This window comes from Macrobrachium nipponense, chromosome 1 (genome assembly GCF_015104395.2).
Source record: "Macrobrachium nipponense isolate FS-2020 chromosome 1, ASM1510439v2, whole genome shotgun sequence".
Taxonomy (NCBI): Eukaryota; Metazoa; Arthropoda; class Malacostraca; order Decapoda; family Palaemonidae; genus Macrobrachium; species Macrobrachium nipponense.
This window is the reverse complement of record NC_087200.1, coordinates 201,771,760-201,795,763: the sequence shown is the minus strand read 5'-3', so window position 1 is coordinate 201,795,763 and position 24,004 is coordinate 201,771,760. Positions and strand designations below refer to the sequence as shown.

Below are 24,004 nucleotides of genomic sequence, written 5' to 3'. Positions count from 1 at the left end.
CTCTATCTTTTTTTTCCTTTTTTCTTAAACACACTGCAAGTATTACTTTAACAGTGCTATTTTTTTCTTTTCCAATGTGCTAGGCATGGTGAGACCACCCTTGTTATTGCCTACTGAACGACCTAAACTTCCCGACCAAACCCAAACCCATATCCTGCGTTGTGGAGAAGACTACAGCAGCGTTGCTTATATTTCCTCACCGAGTATTCCTCATTAGTTTGAAAGAAAACGTGAGAGGTATACCTGACCTAAATTAGCTGATCTCTCAAATTCAGGAAGCATTACATGAAGAGTGAAATAATAAAACAATTTTATGAGCCTTTTTTTTTATTTACATAATTACTGTATTAGCTATACAGACATTTTATTTACATATCCAATACCATTTAAAGAAGTCATCATTACTCTTCATTAATTGTCCTACTCCTCCACCACCTCTTCCTCATTTATATCATCACCATGATTTCAAGCATTCAATCATAGATTTAGTCGGCGTAAACCTGGTGCAACCTCCAGCCTTTTTTACTGCTTCAGATACCATGATGATTGTGAGAGAGAGAGAGAGAGAGAGAGAGAGAGAGAGAGAGAGAGAAACAAGCAAATGAATGAATGCTATGCATGTAAAGTTCTTTACTCATGTTATTCTATAAACCTGTTCGTACAGTTTTGTTCCCCATTACAGAGACATGTATCCATAAACGAAAAGAATATGTACATATCACATTCACAGTACGGTACCTACATCAAAAACATGTGCATATATGTTTCCAAATAAAAAGGTATATAAATTTTTCCATAAAACCGAGTTGGGTAGGCTGTCTACCATTTTTTTATTTTATTTTATTTATTTAGTTTTTGCTAGTAGCTCTAATACGAAAAAATGCATAAAACGTAATGAATGTTAAGAACGGAACAATTTTTCTATAAACATCTTTTATGCGTTTTAATTATTCATTATTCAATATCCACTAAGTTAATACGAAATTTATCTCCAGTAACAAGTGCTTTCAGGAATGAAGAACATACAAACATCAAAGTACACTCAGTAAAATCTTAAATATAGAATGCTTACATATGTATGCATGTGTATGTATGAATGTAAGTATATATAATGTACTGTAGATAAGTTTGTGTGTATACATATATATGAAATAAAATCTGTAGAAATGCCTTGATACAGCTATAAGCGTTGAGGAAATATTTCCTCATATTATCAGTTTGAGGGGGAATTAGGTACTCATATCCTCGTCTCATTGTCCCTAACTCAAATCTTCATCGTTAGCAGACGAATTTCCTCACTTTAGTAACACTGCTACAGACGGACCTTGCCTGGTAAGGGCAGAGACCGTCGGGCTCTGCCTAACAGTATGAGCCTGAAAGGATACGATCATCTGGTAACATTGCTTCAGAAGCGAGAGAAATACAAACATCAGGCAGTGGGGCTCTGCTCGACAGTGTGGACAGGGCCTAAGGATACCCTCACTAAGAATTACCCCTCCTTTTTCAACTGCTGTCTGAAGAACCACAGTATAAGGTCTGTAACATATAAATTCCCATTCTTCTTAATGAAGTAAGATAAGATTAATAATATTAATACCTAAAACAATAAAAGGATGCATACATATGTATTAAGTTTTCTTTGAGTAATTGATAATTCAAGGGTACTAAACTCAAAGTTTACATTTACTGATGCACAGCCTGTGGCCAAAAGTTTTCTCACTGGCCCCATGTGAATATGCACAATGAAAATAGTACCTTGCTCTAGGCTTCGGATGGTATGTAGCATGACTAGGCTTTGACTAACCATCTCAACTGTCCTCTCAGGTATGACTGGCATTCAATGCAGTTTTTAGTTTAGCACAATGGCAAACATGAAAATCTTTCAGTATCAGAAATGCAAAATATAACAAAGATTATAGAATATGGAAGGAACAACATGTGGAATATTTGGGGTAGTGTTAAGCATCTGTTGAAAATTAAATCAGTCGTTATGAATAAAGAACAACTGCACATTTCAACCTTCCTCTAATCGTTTCTGACAGTTGGCCAGACAAGCATCAAGCTGTCTCTCTTTCCGTAAAGTGGAAAATATTTGCCTGTTCTGATATACAGGCAGTCCCCGGCTTACGATGGCTTCGGCTTACAATGATCCGAGGTTACGATGGGTTTTCTAAAATATTCATTAAAAAATCCGGGCTGGGTTAAAACGCTTTTTCCGACTTTACGACGCTTACGCTTACGACGTTCCACTTCCAAGTTCACGACGTTTTTCAAAAACGCATACTGTTTTTAATATTATAAATTGTTAATTATGTAACAGGTACATTTTATACTTAAGTGGTTGCATACTGTCCTTTTCAAGCTCCCTCATCCTAGCCTGTCATATGTAAAAAGCACGCTGAAATTAGGTATGGAAATGAAGTTTTTATGATAAAACAAAGTTTAATGTATACTTACCTGGCAGGTGTATATATAGCTATATTCTCTGTTCCACCTGGCAGAAATTTTCAAAACTCGCGGCAATCGCTAGTAAACCTATTAGTAGTTCAGGCAACCACCACCCCGTTACCGTGGCGCTAGCGCTTAGGAACCGTTCCCAATTGGGCCCACCAGATTTTCTCTGAACCCTGTCCCCTGAGGGGAGGCGGGTGGGAATTAAATTATATATACCTGCCAGGTAAGTATACATTAAACTTGTTTTATCATAAAAACTTCATTTTAATGTATGACACTTACCTGGCAGGTATATATATAGCTGATTGACACATTTGGAGGTGGGTCAAGGACAGCAACATCTTCTAGAGTATAAAAATATTATTAAAATATTATTAAAACTCCAGGTTCCTTACCTGCTAAGGTAGCTGACTTCATAGGTCCTGCCTCTAAGCCTGCTTAAACCTTAGTAGCTCTCAACAAGGAAGTGTCCTGTATGTTGAAGAAGCTAAGACTGGAACTGACAAACTGGACGTGACCAATGTGTTGACAGATCCTTACAGCCCTCTTATGCCACGGCATTCAAGCTAGTAACAGATCATTTACCTGAACTACACACACACCATCACCAGATAATACTAACACGACTGAGAAAAGTACCGCACCCTTTTCTCAGACGACCAAAAAACACACACATCACCTAATAAAAACAACTAGCTTACAAGAAGGTTATGGGGTAGTAACTCCTTTAGCCCAATACTGTACCGAGGACACGTATGGACCTAGCGTTCTGACAATTATCGAAGGTTGTCTGAACGTCCCTAAGATAATGAGACGCAAATATTGAATTAGTTCTCCAATATGTTGATTCAATAACTTTCCTTGAGGGCTAAATTCTTTTTAAACGCTAATGAAGTCGCCACTGCCCAATCGACTTCATGAGCCTTCACTTTTAAAATACCAAAGCTCTGCTCTTCACACAACATATGAGCCTCTTTAATTAACTCTCTCATGAAGAAGGCTAGAGCGTTCTTCGTCATGGGTCTAGTGGGGTCGGTTAAACTGAACACCACAGAGCATCAGACCTCTCTGATAACTCTTGTCCTTTTTCTTATATAACATCTCAAACGCTCTCACTGGGCAGAGAACTCTTCTTGCTCGTTACCGACCAATTCAGCTAGACCCAAAACTTCAAAGGCTCTTGGCCAAGGGATTAGCTGGATCCTCAATTCTTGGACCAAGAAACCTTCTTGGAATGAACACACTGCATTGCCGTGTCTCCATCCCACCTTCTTCGATGATGGCACTGAAGCTCACTAACTCTTTTAGCAGTTGCTAATGCTACTAAAAAGATAGTCTTCTTAGCAAGATCTCTCAGAGAGGATTCCTCTAACGGTTCGAATTTGCTAGAAGTTAAATACTTCAAGACCACATCCAGGTTCCACGCAAGGTGGCCTGCCTTCTGACTGTTTCTTAGTCCCAAACGACCTAATCAGATCTCTCAGATCTAAGTTATTCGAGATGTCTAGATCCCTGTGTCTAAACACTGAGGTTAGCATACTCTTATAACTTTAATTGTCGAAACTGACAAGGTGTAAATCCTTCCTCAAGTAAAGAAGGAAATCTGCGATTTGGGTCACAGAGGTAATGGATGAAGACACTTTCCTGTTTTTTACACCACTCCGGAAACAAATTGTCCACTTCGACTGATACACCGAGATTGTGGAGGTTCTTCTGGCTCTAGCCACTGCACTGGCACCTCTCTAGAATATCCCCTCGCTCTGACCAGACGTTCGATAGTCTAAGAACGCAGTCAAACCCAGAGCGAGGGTATTCTTGTGAAAAACTGTCGAAGTGGGGTTGTTTGAGTAAATCATACTCTTAGAGGAAGCGTCCTTGGCGTATCTACCGTCCATTCCAGTACCTCTGTGAACCAACTTTGGGCCGGCCAAAAACGGGGCTATTAAGGTCATCCTCGTTCCTTTGCTCTCCTGAACTTCTTCATCACTTTCCCCAGCACCTTGAACGGAGGAAAAAGCGTACAGATCAATAAGTTTGACCAATCCATCAGGAATGGCATCTACCGCCACTGCTTCCTGGTCTGAGAATCGGAGAGCAATATGTTGGTAATCTCCTTGTTCTGGCTGTCGCAAACAGATCCACTACCGGACGGCCCCCACAACTTCCAACAGGCTTGGCAAACCTCCATGTGCAACGTCCACTCCGTCGAGAGAAGTTGCTCTCTCCTGCTCAACAGGTCCGCACCCACGTTCTTCTCTCCTTGTATAAACCTGGTGAGTATCACGACCTTTTCCTCTTCTGCCCAAAGCAGAATTCTTTTGCCAGATTGTTAAAGGAAAACAAAAGAATGAGTTCCCCCTTGCTTCCGAAATATATGCCAGAGCCGTTGTGTTGTCCGAGTTGACCTGCACTGTCTTGTTTCGAATCAAACTCTCTGAAGTGCTTCAAAGCCAAGAAAATTGCCAACAGTTCCCTTCCTGTTTATGTGCCACTTTGTTTCGTCCTTGTTCCAAAAAAGTCCGACACCTCTTGAGGGCCTAATGTCGCTCCCCAACAACCCGCGTTCCGACGCGTCGGAAACAAGACGAGGTCTGGGTTCTTCTGCTTGAAGCGACATCCCTCTTGCTAAACCTGCCTGGCGTTAGCCACCACTTTAATTCCTCCTTTACTTCGGTCGGAATTAGAAACTGGAAGGAATCCGGTTGCGATTTTCCTTGGCCATGAATCCTTCAGGAAAAAATGAAGAGGTTCTCATGTGCAGTCTTCCTAAAGAAATGAACCCTCTCTAGTGAAGAGAGTGTGCCCCAGTAGACTCATCCACTCTCTTGCAGAGCATCGGTCTTTCTTTAGAAAAACTCCTGCACCTTCTGACTGCATGGGCTTGCCTTTCGGGGGGGGGACGGAAAAGCCCGAAAAGTCACTGACCGATATCTGAATCCCCAAAATAAAAACTATCTGTTGTTGGGGCTGCAACTGGGACTTCCCATATTCACTACCAGACCTAGGTCTTTTGCTAATGTCCAATGTTTTTTTGACTTACGTCCTCCAGACATTGACTTCTCGACTGGGATCTTATCAACCAGTCGTCCAGATACAAAGGACACTTTGATCCCTCTTAAATGTAGCCATCTCGCCACATTGGACATCATCCTCGTGAATACTTGAGGGGCTGTGCAAAGGCCGAAGCATAGGGCCTTTGAATGAAAGAACCATGTCCATGAATCACAAAACCTTAGATACTTCCTGCTTCCTGGATGAATCGGAATATGAAAGTATGCGTCTTGTAAGTCCAGAGTCGCCATCCAGTCCCCATGGACGTACCGCTGCCAGTACTGAATCGTTCGTCTCCATAGTGAACTTGGTCTTTTCTACGAAAAGATTCAGTTGACCTTACGTCCAGAACTGGCCTCCAACCTCCCGAGGACTTTGCAACCAGGAACAGACGGTTGTAAAATCCCGGAGATTCGTGATCCAGAAACAGGTTCTATTGCCTCCTTTCTCTAGCATGGAAGCTACTTGCTCCCACAGAGCCGCTTTCTTCTCTAAATCGTTGTAATTGCCCCGAGGGCTCTCGGAGAGTTGCTGGAGAGGGGGTCTTTTCACGAAAGGAATCTTGTATCCTCCCGAGCTACGTTGACAGCCCAGGGATCTGCCTTCATTTGTGCCAGACTTCCCAAAAAACTTGAAGTCTGGCTCCCACTGTCGTCTGGAGGACCGAGTTTCTCATTCTTTAGAGGGGTTCTTTGGCTCCTCTTTTCGCTGGTGCTCTCTTACCCCTAAAGGCGGGTCGAGCGAACTGTCCTTCTCGAAAGGGCTGTTGCGACGGTCTAGTCTCCTTGGCGTTCTTCTTCACCAACTTGGTTGTTGGTAAGAACTTCTTAACCGAAGAAGAGAGAAGATCTTGAGTGGCTTTCTTTGCGAAAGGGATAGAGCTATATCCTAATCACCTCTGAAGGAAACAGCTGTTTCGAAAGGGCGAGAGAACAGTAACTCCGATTTCTGAGAGTTAGAAAACTCCTTTTGAGGCGAACGAACACAAGAGCGATCTCTTCTTAAGCACTCCTGCTGTGAATAACGAAGCCAGCCTCATTCGTTCCGTCTCTAAGAGCCTTATCCATGCAGGACATAATGCTCTTAGCTGTTTCTAAGTCCTGCGAATCCTTTCTTTCCTATGGAATTCGCTAGCGCTCCCCAAAGACCAATCCAAGAAATTAAAGACTTCGAAAGTCCTAAAAATCCTTTAAATAGATGGTCAAATTCCGAGGACGGTCCACCAGGACCTTGGCCGCCGACTGTAACGCCTGTCTGCGTGAGCTTTCCACTATACTGGAGAAGTCCCCCTGGGAGGAGGCAGGTACTCCCAGGCCTAGACTCTCTCAGTAGCGTACCATACTCCTGATTTAGAAGAAGCTAACTTAGCTGGAGGAAAAACAAAGAGTATTTCCCCGCTCTTTCTTGTCCTTCATCCAGTCATTCACCCGTTGAAGGGCCTTCTTTGCCGAAATTGACATCGTCATTTTCAGGAAGGAGGACTTCTTTGGAGTCCTAGTCTTGGAAAACTGTGATAAGGGGGATAACGGAAGCTGTCGGTTTAAATTCCCCCTCAAAAACAGCAATAAGACGTGAAGTCAGAACCTTTATCTTGAAGAAGGTTCTGTATTCTTTTCTTCAATTACTTCCAACTCTTCTTCTGCTGAAGAAATATCTTGCAAGTCGTCGTCGTATTGACGCTTCGTTGACGGACTAGCGTCCTGCCGCCTGCGTCCTGCGGCTAGCGAAGCATCGGCGTCCTGCCGCCTCCGATTTGTCTTGCCGCCTGCGTTCTGCGGCTACCGATGCGTCTGCGTCCTGCCGCCTGCGTCCTGCGTCCACCATTGTTCCCGCGTCCTGACGTTTGCGTCCTGCTTCTTCCGACACTATTTTCCTCCTAGCGCCAGTGCGCCCTGCGTCTTCGGCGAACGCGTCCTTGTCTTCCCTTTTCGAAGACTTAATGGGAAGGAAATCGTCCTTACGCCTCGAAGATGCTTGTTCAGGAGCATCCCAAAGACTTCTCACCAACACTGCCAACTTGGACTGCATTTCCCGTAAGAAATGCTTCGTACCATCCTCCTGAATGGTAGACGAGAAGGATGAGGATTACGAGCTGGACTTGCGACCTAAAGGAGAGCGCATCTTGTACTCTACCCGACGGAGAAATACGAGGGGAGGATCCATAAGAAGATGGAGGCGATTCTCCAAGGCAAATACCATGCCGAGACGGACGTATATCGCCAGTGCGATTTGCGCCTCCTCTAGTACGAAAAATCCTTTTCCTCTTGATCGGTACTGCTCCCTCGTCTTCCGAGGATGAAAACACCTCAGGACTACTCCAAGCCTCACTATCTTGCACCTGTCTCTCGAGAGCAGTTGATGTCCTGAACGTCCTCTTGAGTGTTGGGCGGAGACACCACTGCATACCGACGTTCTCGCCGGAAGTCGAACCGTCGAACCGAGGACGCACACTTCCAGTTTGCGCCTTTTCTGCGGCGAACTGCAACAGCCTGGGAACTTGCAAACAGGAGATGTTCGAAGGGACGCCTGACCGTGTCAAAACCTCTCTCGCCTCCCTTCGACTGTCGACATGCCTTCTCCCTTGGGTCTCGGGAGCTTGACAGAGGTCTAGGTCTAGGAGCAGAGAGAGACGATCAGACGCCCCCTCCACTACACTTTCACTGACATCGAAAGCACTAACTTTTGTCTGTAAGTCGCTGTATCTGGTCGCCATGGACGCGGAAGGGCAGCGAACACTTTCACAATATTGTATCGTTCGTCTCCTCCGATACAGCAGCGGGCGCAGGGAGTACCTGGGAGGAAGGAACTACCAATTCTACATTAGAAGGAGCTGGAGAGGAAATACAACAATCACTCCTTTTACTCGAAGAATTTGATTTCTCACTACGGAAAGAAACAGATCTCCTTACACGATCTTCCTCCAATCTCTCAACGTATTTCATAAAGACCTTCCATTCCTTCTCTGATAAATTCTACATTCAATGCATATATTCTCCCAAGTACACACATTCTCCCTACATTTCTTACAAACGGTATGAGGGTCGACCGAAGCTTTCGGCAGTCTTACCTTACACCCCTCTTTTACACACACTCTAAACATACTTCCGAGTCAGACATCTTAAAGAACAATCCAAAGCGAATGCCAAAGCTAACGTTTACCGAGTACAATACCAAATCCAAGATCAGTCAGCAACGAGAATGAAAATTCTAGCAGGGAACCACCAACAATGTTGCCGGTTCGGCTGGCAGAGAAAATCTGGCCAATTGGGAAAAACGGTCCTAGCGCTAGCGCCACGGTAAAGGGGGGTGGGGTGGTGGTTGCCTGAAACTACTAATAGGTTACTAGCGATTGCCGCGAGTTTTGAAAATTTCTGCCAGTGGAACAGAGAATTAGCTATATATATACCTGCCAGGTAAGTGTCATACATTAAATTAGTTTTTTTTTGTTTGCTGTAGTACTGAACATAGCTTTCTGAAATACCTTGTGCTAGAGACTTCAAATTTGTTTCAAAATGAAGATAAATGACTGAATATTACTAGACTGTAAGATTCTATTCATCATGATTATATGCTAATATTTTGAAAAATGAGAAAAGCTCCACCTTCAATTATTTTTGGTTGCATTATGAAATTGCGCACATTTTAATATATAAAAACTTTATGTAACGGCTAATTTAAAATGGTGCAAACATTACGACAATCGCACGAAAAATTTCTGATTTTTTTTGGTTTTCGGGAAAGAGAAGAGTTACCGCGCGGACGTAAGGAAATGTTTTTTTTTTTTTTTTTATAAATTCACCATAAATCAAAATATTGTGCTAGAGACTTCTAATTTGTTGCAAAATGAAGGTAATTGATTGAATATTACTAGAATATAGGAGTTTTAGCTTACAATTGTGTTTTTCAACCATTTTGGTAGAGTCAAAGTTGATCGAAGGTTGAAATTTTGGCATTTATCGTTATTTATATGAAAATATTTCAAAACTGATAAAAGCTACAACAATGGGTTGTTTTTAGTTGTATTGTGCATGAAATTGCGCACATTTCCATATATAAAACTTTATGTAACGGCTAATTTAAAATGGTGCAAAAAACATTACGACAATCGCATGAAAAAAATTTATGATTTTTTTCGGAGGAATTACCGCGTGGATGTAAGGAAAGTGTTTTTTCATAAATTCACCCCATAATCGAAAATATTGTGCTAGAAGACTTCCAATTGTTGCAAAATGAAGGTAAATGATTGAATATTACTAGAATATAAGAGTTTTAGCTTACAATTGCATTTTTTGACCATTTCAGTAGAGTCAAAGTTGACCGAAGGTTGAAATTTTGGCACATCGTTATTTATAGAAAATATTTCAAAACTGATAAAAGCTACCAATCATGAGTATTTTTTTTGTATTTTACATGAAACTGTGCATATTTTCATATATAATACTGCATATAACGGCTAATTTAAAATGGTGCAAAAATTATGTCAAAGTGACGAAATAATTTCTGAGATGTGTCACTGATACTTTTTAGTGCTATAAGAAAGAAATTCGTGCTTGCGCGCCTGCGTAACAATTGTAAACAAAACAACGCCTTGATCCGTGAGCTCCCAGCATCCCCCAAGGCGCGTGATTCAAAAGTTTTTGCCTGGTAGGCCTATAAGTATTTTTTCGCGAATTTTTAAAAAAACTTTTTTTATCGACGTACCATACGTCCAATCGGCACCCGACAGACAATTTATGTTGACGTTTAATACATCCAATCGGCGTTAAAGGGTTAAATACAAATTTAGAAATTTTGTACCTGAATGAGACAGAAGTGTTCAATATTCCTCAACATTTAGGATATAACTAAAAGAAAAATCTTGAAATCTTTGAATAAGAAACCAGAAATGAAAATTAAAAGAAAAATTCATCTCTCAAGGCTGTTTCTTACCTTCAATGCAGCAGGAACAATTTGTCCCACTGCATTCTTCAGAGAACACGGTACCACTGCATAAGTGGCTGCTCTGCACACTGAAGCAGTAACCATTATTGCCGGTGCAGGCGCTGCTTGATGAACAGACTGTGAATACATCAAGGATTTTATTCAGTTGGGCTTACTGGTCACTTCATGCTAATTTCCCCAAGACAGTCATCCTTGAATATGATTGGATTTTAGTTGTTAATGAAAATGCTGAATGAAAAGCCATTGCTGCTGCTCTGTGGCAAATACATTCAGGAACCCAAAATGAAACTCTTCACAACAGAGTAATTTAGCTAAAATACAAAGTAATATAAACTGATAAATGAGGAAAAAAAAAAAAAATTGCCATAGGCAGTTTATGGGTAGGGAAAAAATGAAGGTATATTTATTACAAAAGACACACTAATATGCTCACAAATTCTAAATTTAGCTCACCTTTCCAACACATAAGGGACATCTCAGAAAATATCATGACAATTTTGTGAATGCCATTGCTGAAAATAATAAGTCTATTTACTAGTTTACAGTCAGGTTACTACATGAACCTGTGTGTTTGTGTTGCAATTCTTTCCAATTTCATTTTTTATACAAATGCCAAGTCTTGTATTTTGCTCTGCTTTTGACCGTGTTAATCCCAGAAGACTAGTTTTCAAAACTCATACAAAATGGAAGTTGTGGCACTATCTCCTGGTACTGCTGAATTGTTAACTACGTAATAGATCACAAAGCTTAGTTGTTGGCAGGCACAAGAGCTACTATGTACTACTACAATGTAACTTCTGTGGCTCTTAAAGCAGTCATCTTGGTTCACTTTTGTTTTTTAATACTGGGTACTCATGATGTGAAGTCTGGCCAGAATACATACTGGTTACATAGGTGGATGATGTACTTTTGTACTGATCTCACCTCTTAATGTAAGCCTGTGGTTGCAAAGTTCTCTTAAGGAATGTAACTGAACCATTACAAAACTCAAAGTGCGATTGTTTTAGGGGTCTTATCCACCCAGATCTCTTCATTGTCAATGAATACTGATTAAATGAGTCATTTTAAAAGTCTAAGTTCCATTCTGTACTGCAAATTCACTTTTGAGAAATATTTCTGGTCTATGTCATCTTCAACCACAGAAGAAATTGGCAAATCAAAAAAGTCTCATGAGAGTTTTAGAGATGTGTGTAGGCTCAGGAAATACTATTTCCTCAGCATTACTGTCTGGATATTCTTCCCTAGTTAATGAAAATACTACAGCATAAAAACTTGAGCTCTTAAAAATTCCAGTCTGTACCATTAAAACTGCCATCTGAAGTTTCTGAATAAGAAAGCGAGCTCCATGAAATTTTTTATTCGACTTAAAATTAAATTCTGTTACTACCTTTCTGCTCCTTTTAATATTTTTCATAGATCTGGACATCCTTTGCATGGCAATAAATTGCAGTTACTTTTAAACAGTCTAGCCTTTGCTATTGTAAGATCAGTATCATACAGTTTCTCTAGAATAACCTCCATAATCATGAAGTCATGAAGTAAACACATTGAAATTTCAGTGTCTGTCTAATTGCAAAACTTTTTTTTTATATTTTTTATAGCAGGCTCATGTGATTCTATTTCAAAAATTTTTAAGGGTTTTATGTTTTATTGTTGTACTTCTGTTGCCTTATTTCTTTTCCCTTACTGGAATACATTAAACTATTGGAGCCCAAGGGCTTGCTGGGCACTGTGCTTTTCCGACTTGAGTTGTAGCTAAGTTGTTAATAACAATAATTAATAATAATGGTAATAATCATAATAATAGTAAGTTTAGAACATTAAACTGTCTTAATTAATTAAAGATAAAATAATTACAGAAAGATGAAATGGTAGAAGTTTATGCAGATTTATACACAAACACTTGACTGAGAGTGCAAGACTCTGCCATGAAAAAACCTGGCAATTCGATACATTTTCGTCTCCCTTTTCAAGGTTCGCATTGAGTGACCCTTCAGGAGTTTCAGCGACTTACCTCCTGGACTGCGACAGGCACAGTCATCTCCGAGGCATTCAGTGGAATCAACTACCTTATTACAGCTACTCCAGTCTGTAGGTTTTATGCAAGATCCGCTACTGCTTCACACCCAGGTAAAAGAACACAGAGAGAAGTATCTGGAAAGATGAAAGGCAGTGATATCACATATATATCATGGATAAAGCTCGCAAGTAGTCACTACATTCTTTCAGTCTCCTTACAAGTACTATTTGATAGCACCATAAAAGTGCTGGAAATTCAGAACATGTTTATATGTTAAACAATCACAGTGGATTAACAACGTGTCTCTTGAGAATTAAAATAAGCATTATTCAGAAGGCCAATTTACACTTTCCTTTCCATTATATGTATATATGTACAACAAAAAAATAGTCCTTATTCTACATGGCATCTTCCAAGAAAAATTTCACGTAACAAGGGTGTATCAGTACCTCTCTGAAAATGCCAAGACAATGCATGGGTGAAACAATGATTTCCAGATGCCAAAGCTATTGTAAAATGAGGCTAAAAAAAAAAAAAAAAGGGCTAAAAAAAAAAAAAAAAAAGGGGGGGGGGGGGGGGGGGGGGAGAAATGGTATTCCAAATTTAAAGATAACAGAACCCAGGTTATGTTAAGTGACGTACCATTAATACAAAAGTGAAATGCAGCCTCCCCGCATCCTTGTTCATAGATGGTACCTGTGCACATGTAGCTACTTGTACCATTGTAGCAATAGCCTTGAATAGCTGTACAACTGGGCATTAGGGGTACAATCTGAGAGTTTGAGGGAGGATAAACTTTTCTTCTTTACGTAACGTAATCATCATTTCATGTTATTCATATCTGTCACACTTAAGCCCTCATCCTGAAGGAAATTATCACTTTACATATAATCCAGACATGCAAAAATTTGTTCGGTTATAACGTGAGAGGTTCTGTGTATTGACTTTATTGTTTTGATTTCAGTTTAAAAAATGACAATAAAGTTAACTCAATATAAATACCAAAGCCAACCAAGTTAAAGAACATAAGAAGCTACGAGCTTTTCAGAAAATATATAATGCATAATACTGTTCCAGAAGTTTAAACCTACAATTATATTATCTACTATGCTACAAATCTTTTCTTTTGCATGTGCTTTCAATATTACATAAATTACATTAACACTTTTAGTTATCGTAGAAATATGTGACTCTATGCCTTATAAACAATTTGAGCAAAAAAAAATATATCCAGTTCTTCTACTGTCTTTATGTGACTCACCCCTGCAACAAGTTGCAAATTGTTTCCAAGGCAACCTGCTGGTTCAGCTAAGCCATAGCAAGTTCCCCAAGTCATCATCTTTCACACATCTCCCACTGTCTCCTCCACATTCAGGTAATCAACACAGTTATCAGGATCTGGATGAATGACATCCGTGATATTAATAATACACAAAGGAGTATAAATAAATAATAATACATTACGTGATAAGAATTTTCACAACCTTCTGAAAGCAGTGAAGAACATCCATGCATATATCAATTTTTTGTTTTTGTCTCAAGAAAGTCATTCACAGTAATCTTAACAATGAGATGATTTATATTTTTTGAAAGAAAAAACAAGGTTTAGTATGCTATTCTTATGCTACTCAATAAATGCTCCCTTCCCCCCCCACCTGTGGTGAATAAAAAAATAAAACCAAACCTTGAATCTTATCAGAAAAAGTTACTCCTACGAAAACTTTGTGAAAATGTACGTACTTGTAAACCGAGACCCAAAGGGAAAGTGGCTCTTTGTAAGATTCCTGGTGCTTGGAGACAAAAATAAGAAGTGAAAGAAATGCTTGCAGATGCAAAGCAAAGCCACTTACCCATGAAACAACAAGCACAATTTGGTCATCACACCTTCTGTCATAAGTGATACCATTGCATACATGGCTGCTATTCGTACTGAAGTAGTAACCATTATTGTCTGAACAGATGGTTTTTGGTGAACTTCCTGAAACAGCTTTAAGAAATGTTACATTTATTTTAATGTGCTCATCAGTTTGTGTAACTTTTCCTACTAAGAGGGGCGTCACTTCATTTTTCCTTGGGGGGGGACAAAGGTTTATTTGAAGCTGCCCCCCCTCCTGAAAGCAGGGGGGAGAGTGTTGCTAGCAAAGCGAATCTAACCAGCTGAGGGACCGCTACAAGGCCCCCGAGAAATTTTTTTTAGAAATATCAGCAAAATAGGAACAATTTGAAGCTACTTGTAAAGGAACTTTGATGAAGAATTTTTGTTCCTTAAAAAATGCTGTACATCAAATTTTGAGATAATAAATCAAGAAGAAAGCTAGTGGAGATTTCTAAACAAATCAAGTTATAAACTATAGTATTGGTCCTAGAATAACTGCAATTTAACATTGAATATAGCTCACTGCCTAGACAAGGTCATTCAGGAAAACAAGAAAAGTTGATGTGAACAGGAAGATCTTAAGCTTCAGAAAATGTGTAAAGATAAAATGGTACATAATTTTAACATGGTTCATCTAAAGAAATTTCAAAATAAACATTTACTTCATGCATTTCAGATATTATCTACTGCATTAGTGGATACCTGCTTGATCATAATTTTGCAAATTAATTAACCAGTATGTCTTAGATAAGATTTTTAACAAGCTCCTTTTCTAAGGCCTTGAGAAGCAAGTCATTCACGCACTCATTTTTCGTGGTAGTTCATAGATACGTTTTCACTAAGCTAAGCACTGAAGACAGTCGTTCATTGCAGCTGGTAGTTACTGGAAGGGTGATGAGAATTTTAACAATTTCAAGAATTTCTGAGTAGGCACATTCTAACGGTTTGAGTTCATCACACAATTCAAACAAATTCTTACGCTTTTCATTCTTAGTTAGAAAGTGACTCTTTACTACAGAAATTTGGTCATTTAGAAGGATTTCATCTATGTGTATACTTTACAAAACTGTACTATGGTAGACAGTTCTTATCATAAAAAGTCATTAGAATGACACTCAAGTGCAGTGGCATATTATGAGTGGATCTATTATTCATCTCAGAGAGAAATCTATCTAATATGTCAAAATGGATTCTTTTGAATGATACCTCAGGAGTGAGACCTGTACTGTCCTCACTCATTCCTACAGTTGAACTCCCTAAAAAGTCTTTTAACTTGGATGAGATCTTTAGGATCCTCTTGGTCTGCCTAATTGACTGGAGTTTTTCAAGTTTGTATCAATCTCATATGCAGCAGAACAATCTTGGCCTTGTCAGAGATATTAGAGAAACCTTCATCTGTTCTCAAGACCTGTCAGGTCATTAATTCATTTGTGAACAAAGTGATTAGATGTCTCAGCTCTTAAAGAAAACTGCCTTGTCTTATTATTTTTAACAGGTAACGATTATATGTAATGAATATTTATATTGTTCCAAATGTTAAAAATAAACTAATCTAAATTACATCCCTCTCACACTTCAACTTTATTTATATTTTTTCGACGCTTTGTTCCGTGACCTTATAATAATTGGTATGTATATAAATAAACATATATAGATATTTTGTATCGCTGATTTCGAGGTCTTGCCAAGAAAGCTTAGGGGGCTGAGTGCCCCTCACTGCCCCCACCCAACCCATGCACCTGCATACTACACATTCTAATTTGGCACAGTGAGAACACAACTCCCAGTGGGTGTTTACACAATCACTCAGTCAGGATTCTGATGTCTTTTAAATCTGTGTTTAAATCAAATGCTAGAAAAAACTTTGTGTTGCGCACTCCAGGAGGCCTGTGATGTTAAACAATGAAAGAGTACCTAAAAAACTGCATAATGATAAATAATGAAAATATACATATATAATATTGATTATATTTTATAGGCAATATAGAAAGGTGAGGCTTGATATTTCAAGGAATTTGGCTATTTTGTATTCTATCCTCACAGCAAAAACTACTGGCTGAAGTTTATCTTTTGGACGGCTGTTATGTAATTGTAGTTTTAAATCTTCTATTTTAAGCCTTTCTATACTTTAAGAGATATGTTTGTGATCTAGGTACTGCATTTTCTCTTCATTGTTGTAAAGAGTTTGTAACTGTTTGCATTGTTGAGTTCATCAATTGTGTTTACATATTAAAAAACAGAATGGTAAACATTTTAAACTTGAAATTCATAGATATTTTGTGGCCTTAAAGTTCTGTGCCACAATGTAGATTCTAATGTGATACAAGTAAGAGATACCACCTTTTACAACAAAGTTCTCTCCTTATATCCGAGTAATACCGTTTTTGAACCTACATTAAACATCTATGATAACTGGCCAGATAGACAGGTAAAACGTTACCAGAACTGAGGATCATCTCTATAAAGAAAACTTTATCATGCAGTACAGGACATTAATTGATTGTACCCTTCCTTTGGGGGTTTGCATTTACATGATCTTCCTTTGGAAGCTTACCTGTTGGATGGCAACAGGCACAGTCATCTCAATTGCACCAACACAGCTACTCCAGTTTGCAGGTTTCATGCAAGATCCACCACTGTTCTCACAATCAGGTAATAGAACACAGAGGGAAGTATCTAAAAAGGTCAACAGCAGTTTAAGCACTACTCATACACAGAAGTAAGTGCTAAACATTTCAAGTACAGTGGCGATTCTACCCCTCAAAAAGTAGAGGGGCAACTCTGGGGCAAAGATGATTGTTGGGTGGGCATCATAGGAAAGGTGACTGTAAAAATAATTACAATTTTGGAAACATTTTGAAACTCATGGAAGAATGAATTTGACTAAAGGTAAAGGTTCATATAAAATTTTGTTTAATTCCTAAGCAAAACAACTGTAAAGCATCCATCTGATATTTTACCTGACTTACATGATATGAAAATTTAACATTCAAAACTATATACAGTTCCAAACAATACGCAAACATTGAAGAATGGATAGTATGTATAAATATAATACACATTTGAACCACATTAAGAAAGGTAGTAACTAAATGAAATGAACAGATATACATGGGGCATGTCACGACAATATATTCTGAAAAGGTTCAGTTTGACATTCAAAACTATAGTATATGATCCCAACCAATATGCAAATTATTAAAGAATGTCAAGTTTGTGTAATACACATTTACACAACTTAAAGAAAGGTGTTAACTAATGAAATGAACAGACAGATATGGACCATGTCATGACCATTCTGAAAATGCTGGTTTCACATTAAAAACTATATGCAATTATTAAAGAATGGCAAGTTTCTATAATGCACATTTGAACAAAGTAAGGAAAGGTATTAATTAATGAAATGAACAGACAGATATGAGGCTTATCATGAAAATTCTCAAAATGTTGTTTCGACATTCAAAACCATATACAATTCATAACAATATGCAATTATTAAAGAATGGTAAGTTTTTATAATACACATTTGAACACAAAGCAGATATGGACCATGTCGGGACAATTCTCAAAATGTTTAGTGCAGTTTGATTCTACGATTACCATTGTCAGCTGTCAAACTCATCTACAAAACTATCTAAGTCAATACTCTCAAGCCTGTTTACTTTCAATTGATAATAATGCAGTGTTACTTAGTCTCACTAGTCATTGAATTTCTAAGAAATGTTTTTACTATTTTCATTTTGGAAAAACTTCTTTCACAAGAAGCTCGAGCTCCAGTATCATCTGCAGAAGTCTCCTTCAAAAGTCTTATAATACATTCCAGACTTAATAAAGCATTTTCACAGGAGGTAGCCCGACACCACCAGCGAGTATCACCGAGATGTTGAAGTTCTCGAATTTGTTCTTCAGGAAACATTTCACACTGTATAGAAAGGAACTTCTGCATTACTAACAAAGATATAGACTTCTTCAAGAAGACTGAAAAAAATTTCAGATTGCTTGTGGTACATTTTTTGCAACACTTGTCAAAACCAAATTGAGGTTATGACCATAACAATGAACATAATAAGCAAAAGGTGCTTTCTCTTTTATACGTTTCTGAACGCCACTAATTCCTCCACTCATGGCTGATGCTCCATCAAATCCCAAGCCAACATCCAATGAAGACATGGGAGTGAAGGAAATAAAACATTCCTGAATACAGTGTGAGATTTCATCATAAAACCATACTACTAGTGCTAATTGCTCAGTTTTGCTCACATCCTTGGCTTCAACGGCTTGAACAGAAAAGTAATGGCAGGAATTTATGTATTCAGCTATTTCTTCCCTCACAATTGATGCAAATGTATCAATCATCTCATTTTGTGTTGCAGAACTGGTGAACTTCTCATATTTTGGACCGATTTTGACGTGTTCAGCTATAACAGGATCATGTTTGGCAATGAATCTAAGAAGTTTACGGATATTTCCTGGATTTTGTTCATCATCATGTTCCCTGTTGTGTTATTTTTTGTGTTACTGTCAGGAGTATAATAATCTCACCAAGAGTTTTATGCAATGACGATTTTCACGGACTTTCTTCTAATAGCACTCACTTACTACTGTGTTAATGGGGATTGTTTTTATCAGTTTTATTGTGTTGGTAGCCAATCCTTGCAGTATAGGAGGATTTGTGGATATATGAGCTCAGGTGCTTTGCATTGGCCCCATCTTTTCCTTGTGCCTTTTTCCATCGTCTAAACCCACTCTTCACAAATGCATCGTCTGCATTGCCATAAGAAGGTGATGCAAAGTGCCTACAAGCAAAACAGAACATTGCATCACGTTCTTGAGACTATTCAGCCCAATTTTGTGACTAGTTAGTGGCTATTGTTATATTCAATAATGATTAATTTTACATATAATATTTCATTAAAAAAAGTGGGGGGGCAAACCAGGGGCATGACCAAAATACCAAATTTGTAACTAATTTGTATTTTTTCATAACTAACAAACCTGAGGTCTTAACATTAGGATTTACTAACGCCAAGCTGGAAACCGGTAGAATTAAAATTACACTTGTGAGATCCAGGGACTAATGGCATCTATACCAGGTCACGGGGCATGAATACCCAGAATGCCCACGGCTACCTGTGACCCCATCAGTTATATTTCTAACCCAGTTTAGACTGCTAGAGGGGTGGTTCGAGGTGGGCCTTTAACTGTTAAGACCTCAGGTTTGTTAGTTATGAAAAATACAAATTAGTTACAAATTTGGTATTTGTTCATACACGAAACAAACCTTCGGTCTTACATTAGGATAGACTTACTATTGGAGGAGGTAAGTCTCTACAACTGACTGGGAGTTTGCCACCTTATCCATTTCCGAATATATAGGGAAATTCTAAGAGAATGGACAATGAACCTAGGACCAAAGATATAAGCGGATCTATTGGTTTCCTCCCACTGGGTGTAGATACCATTCTACTGTTTACTCTTGTCCCTTGCGACTGGATCCACCTTCACCCCTCTTTTCCTTATCCAGAGGGGTGTGTTGCTACTGAAAAGTATATCATCAGCTAAGATAGCTTCACAGTATGGCTGACCATCTCACCTGCATCTAGTCCGTTCCAGCACATGACGGTACTCTCCTTCATATTGCCGTAGTTAAAGGAGTAGGAAGAAAGTAGTAAAGAAAAAAGACCAGTCATCCCATTCATTCTAGTTCATGCCTTCATCTTAGACTAGACGCAACTGACCCGCCAGGGGCACTGGATGAACTATATCACTTGTTGGGCCGCCACCACTGGACCCAAGGAAAAGGTGTCCAAGGATCTATGGGCAACATCTTTCAAATAAAATGAGGTGAAAGTTGTTTGGCGCTTCCACACGCCAGCTTTCAGAATTTTATCCACAGACATGTTCTTCTTAAATGCCATGGAAGCACTCACACCCTGATGTCATGAGCTCTAGCTCCCACCTGGCTATCTGACCCTCTGTCTTCTGCAGTATAAGCATCTCTGATCGTCTCCCTTAGCCAAAATGATATTGTATTCTTGGACACTTCCTCTTGTTCCGTCCTGTACTTACGAACAACCTCTGGTACCCCGGCCCGAGGTGCCTTGTTTCTCTTTTGAAGTACTCCCTTAGTGGCCCCTGACGGGGCACAAGGAGCATTTCAGCTTTGTCGTTGTCTACAAAGTCTGCCAAGGAAGGTATGGTAAAGGAGTCGAATCTGCCGTCTACTATTGTTGGATTTTGGGTCTTTGCCACGAATTCTGGGACAAACTCACACCACCATTGATCTCCAAACCTCTCGAGTGCTTTATGAGATATGAGAGGCCATGTAGCTCCCCCACCCTTTTGGTTGAAGCCAGGGCCAATAAGAAGACTGTCTTCAGGGTCAGGCTCTATCGTGGACTGCCTTAGTGGTTCGTAGGGGGGTTTTGTCAGACTACTCAGTACCTTGGTCAGATCCCAATGGGTGGGGCTTTTAAGCTCTTTGTGTGGGCATGACTGTTCAAAGCTCCTCATCAGCATGGCCAACTCCCATGAAGACGATATGTCCACTCCTTTCATTCGTTCATTCGTAAGACTGAGGCTAGAGCAGCCCTGTACCCTTCACTGCAGATACAGACATATGTTTTTCTGTTCTGAGATATATCAGAAAGTCTGCTAACTGCTGAATAGTGGTACCGAGTGGAGACACGTTCCCTCTACGACACCAATCACAGTATGCTGACCACTTCCCTTGGTATACTGTCGCAGATGATTTTCTGATATTACCTGCCATACTGAGTTGCTGCTTTCTGCGAAAACCCTCGCTCTCGGAGGAGATACTTGACAGTCTCCACCCGTGAAGCGATAGGGACTTCACCGACTGGTGGTCCTCTCCACGTGAGGCTGACACAAGAAGGTTGCTCCATGGAGGTAACTCTCTTGGCACATCTACTAGGAGTTCCAGTAGGTCTGGAAACCACTCTGCTTTCGGCCCATAACGGGGCTACCAGGGTCATCTTGAGGTTCTGAGACCGCATTACCCTGTTCAGAACCTGACGGAGTTAGACAAAAAAAAACAATGGAGGAAATGCGTACCACGTCCAGATTGTCCCAGGGGTGTGTAGCGCATCTTCTGCTACTACTGCCTCTGCGTCCGGGACTACTGAACAATACACTTCCAACTTTTTGTGTACCTGGTTGCGAATAGGTCTATGATCGGTCCTTCCCACAACAATGAGCATCCTGTCCACTACCTGTTGTGTAGGGACCACTCCGTTCCCAGAATCTGATCCCTGCGGCTCAACTTGTCGGCCACTATGTTTCTTTTTCCCGGAATATACCTGGCCTTGATGTCTACCAGGTTCTCTATAGCCCACTGTGAAGTTGAACTGTCATCACATGTAAACTGCCGAGAAACTAGGCCTCCTTGCTTGTTTATATAAGCTACTACTGTGGTGTTCGTCTGACATCAATACCACTGAGTGTCCCTTTACTCTCTCCCTGAATTCTTGTAGAGCCAGGAAAGCTGCTTTCAACTCCAGCACGTTTATATGGAGTTCTCTGTCCTTGTGCAAACTCCATTTTGCTGACACCATCAACTCCTCCATATGGGCTCCCCAGCCTTCTAGTGACGCATCCGAGAACAGCAAGAGGTCTGGGGAGGATTGTTGAAGGGGGACACCCACTGTCAGATTGTCGTCGTCCCACCCACCACAGCAAGTCTTTCCTCACTTCTGCCGACAAGGAATTTGCTCGTACGGGTGATCTACTGTTGGTGACCAAAGCTCCCTTCATCCTCCATTGTAGGGACCGAAGGTGTAGCCTTCCTTGTGGTACTAGCTTCTCCAGGGAGGTTAGGATTCCCAGCACCACCTGCCACTGTCTTGCTGGCTGTGTCTGCTTTCCCAGAAAGGCATCACCACTTGTTTGCATTTCTCTACTCTTTGGTCTGTCGGGAATACTTTGGCTTGTGTGTGTCTATCACATTCCCAGATATTCCAAACGTTGACTTGGATCCAGCTGCGACTTCTGCTGATTCACCACAATACCTAGGCGTGGACAAAGCTGCAGGAGGGCCGCCCTGTCCCTGAGTAATTTCTCCCTGGACTTTGCTATCACCAGCCAATCGTCAGATATCTTATTAGCCGATCCCCTGAGCATGCGCCCACGCCGACACGAGGGTGAACACTCTTGTAAAAACTTGAGGAGACGTTGTCAATCCGAAGCACAGGACCTTGAACTCGAAAGCTTTCCCTGCAAGACTGAAGCGGAGAAATTTCCTTGAAGGGACTGATGGACTGGTATCTGAAAGTATGCGTCCTTTAGATCGACTGTCAGCATAAAGTCTCCGATTCTGACTGCTTGTAGAACCGTTTTAGGAGTTTCCATCTTGAAACTGGTTTTCCTTATAAACAGATTCAGCGTTGAGGTCTATTACGTCCTCCCCACTCCCTGTTGGCTTTGGGTACCAGGAAATCCTGCTGTAGAAGCCTTTTGTCGGACTGCATACTTGTTGCACAGCTCCTTTTTCCATCATCTTCTTCACTTCGTCCTGCAGAATAGTGGCCTTCTGAGATTTGTGGGCCATAAGTGACGTGGGGTAAAGGTTGATCTGTCAGGGCCGGGTTACCTCGAACGGAATCAAATACCCGATCCTGAGAACATCCACCACCCACTGCTCTGCCCCTAGTTCCTGCCACACCTTCCAGTTGATTTGCCAGGCAACCCCCCACTGGTGTGGCCGAGTGATGGGAGGCGCCCATCCTATCTTCTTGAGCCTCTCCCTCTTCCTATTGCCCCTCCTCTGTTGTTTCTATTGTGAAAGGGCCGATGAGTTATCCTCTTTGGGAGAGGGTCTTGTGACTCTATTAGGGATGCTATGTCTCACTGTCTTCTTTCGAGACATCTGCTGTTGTCTTCCCTCCAAAGGAATAGTTTGACTGTTAGAGGTTTTCCTAACTGCCTGTTGCACCAACCTATCGTTAGTGTCCATCCTTCTTCTATCTATCGCTTCTTCCAGTATGACCTCTGGCAACAGTAGTTGCGATTCCAAGATATCCCCATTCCTCATTGCTAACAGGGAATCCAAATCCACATTGCGGCTTAGTCTAGCCAATGCTGCATCTCTCCTCATTAGCAGGATATTTGCCCAAACATTGGCACTTACGTTTTGTCAGGTACGCAATCGCCTTGGACCCTGACTGTAGTAATCTAATGAACAATGGTTCATCCACTACTTTCCTTGTTGCCTTCCGAGGAGCCAATTTTCGCCACTGCTGTTGACCAAAGGTCTAACCAGGACGCAGCCTGAAAGACAGAAGAAGCTGTTGCTTCTAACGTGGCAGCCTCTTGGTACGTCATCGAAGGGCACTCCATTTTAACCTGATCCAAGGTTAATCCAGGCCTTAACCTTACAACATTAGGGTTCATTTGTCTAGACAGCAAAGGGACTTCGGTGTCGTATAATATTTCCTTTGCTTTATCATTGGAGGGGGAATAAATTTAAATGATCTATTAGATCTTAAGGAATTATCCCTCCCTGCATCTTTGCGTTTACGTGTTGCAAGACCGATTCCGCATGACTCGAACAAGGCAATTCATACGACACTTGGTATCCTCTTTAGTCCAAACGCCATGTCAATTCAGGAGGAAGCATACTGGCCGGTGTTTCTGTCTTCTCCGAA

At 40.5% G+C, this 24,004-nt stretch overlaps 1 long non-coding RNA gene across 2 annotated transcripts; it reads right to left on the bottom strand.

The window, feature by feature from the left end:
* Positions 1 to 325: 325 nt before the first annotated feature.
* Positions 326 to 12,617, bottom strand: LOC135220019 (uncharacterized). 2 transcript variants are annotated; one of them, XR_010315547.1, is made up of 3 exons: positions 12,461 to 12,617; positions 10,435 to 10,563; positions 326 to 1,536 (listed from the first exon to the last, which is right to left on the bottom strand). It is a non-coding gene; the product is annotated as an uncharacterized LOC135220019 (long non-coding RNA). The 2 variants fall into 2 exon arrangements; XR_010315546.1 differs by having other exon boundaries at positions 326 to 1,373; positions 12,461 to 12,616.
* Between the last annotated feature and the right edge of the window lie 11,387 nt (positions 12,618 to 24,004).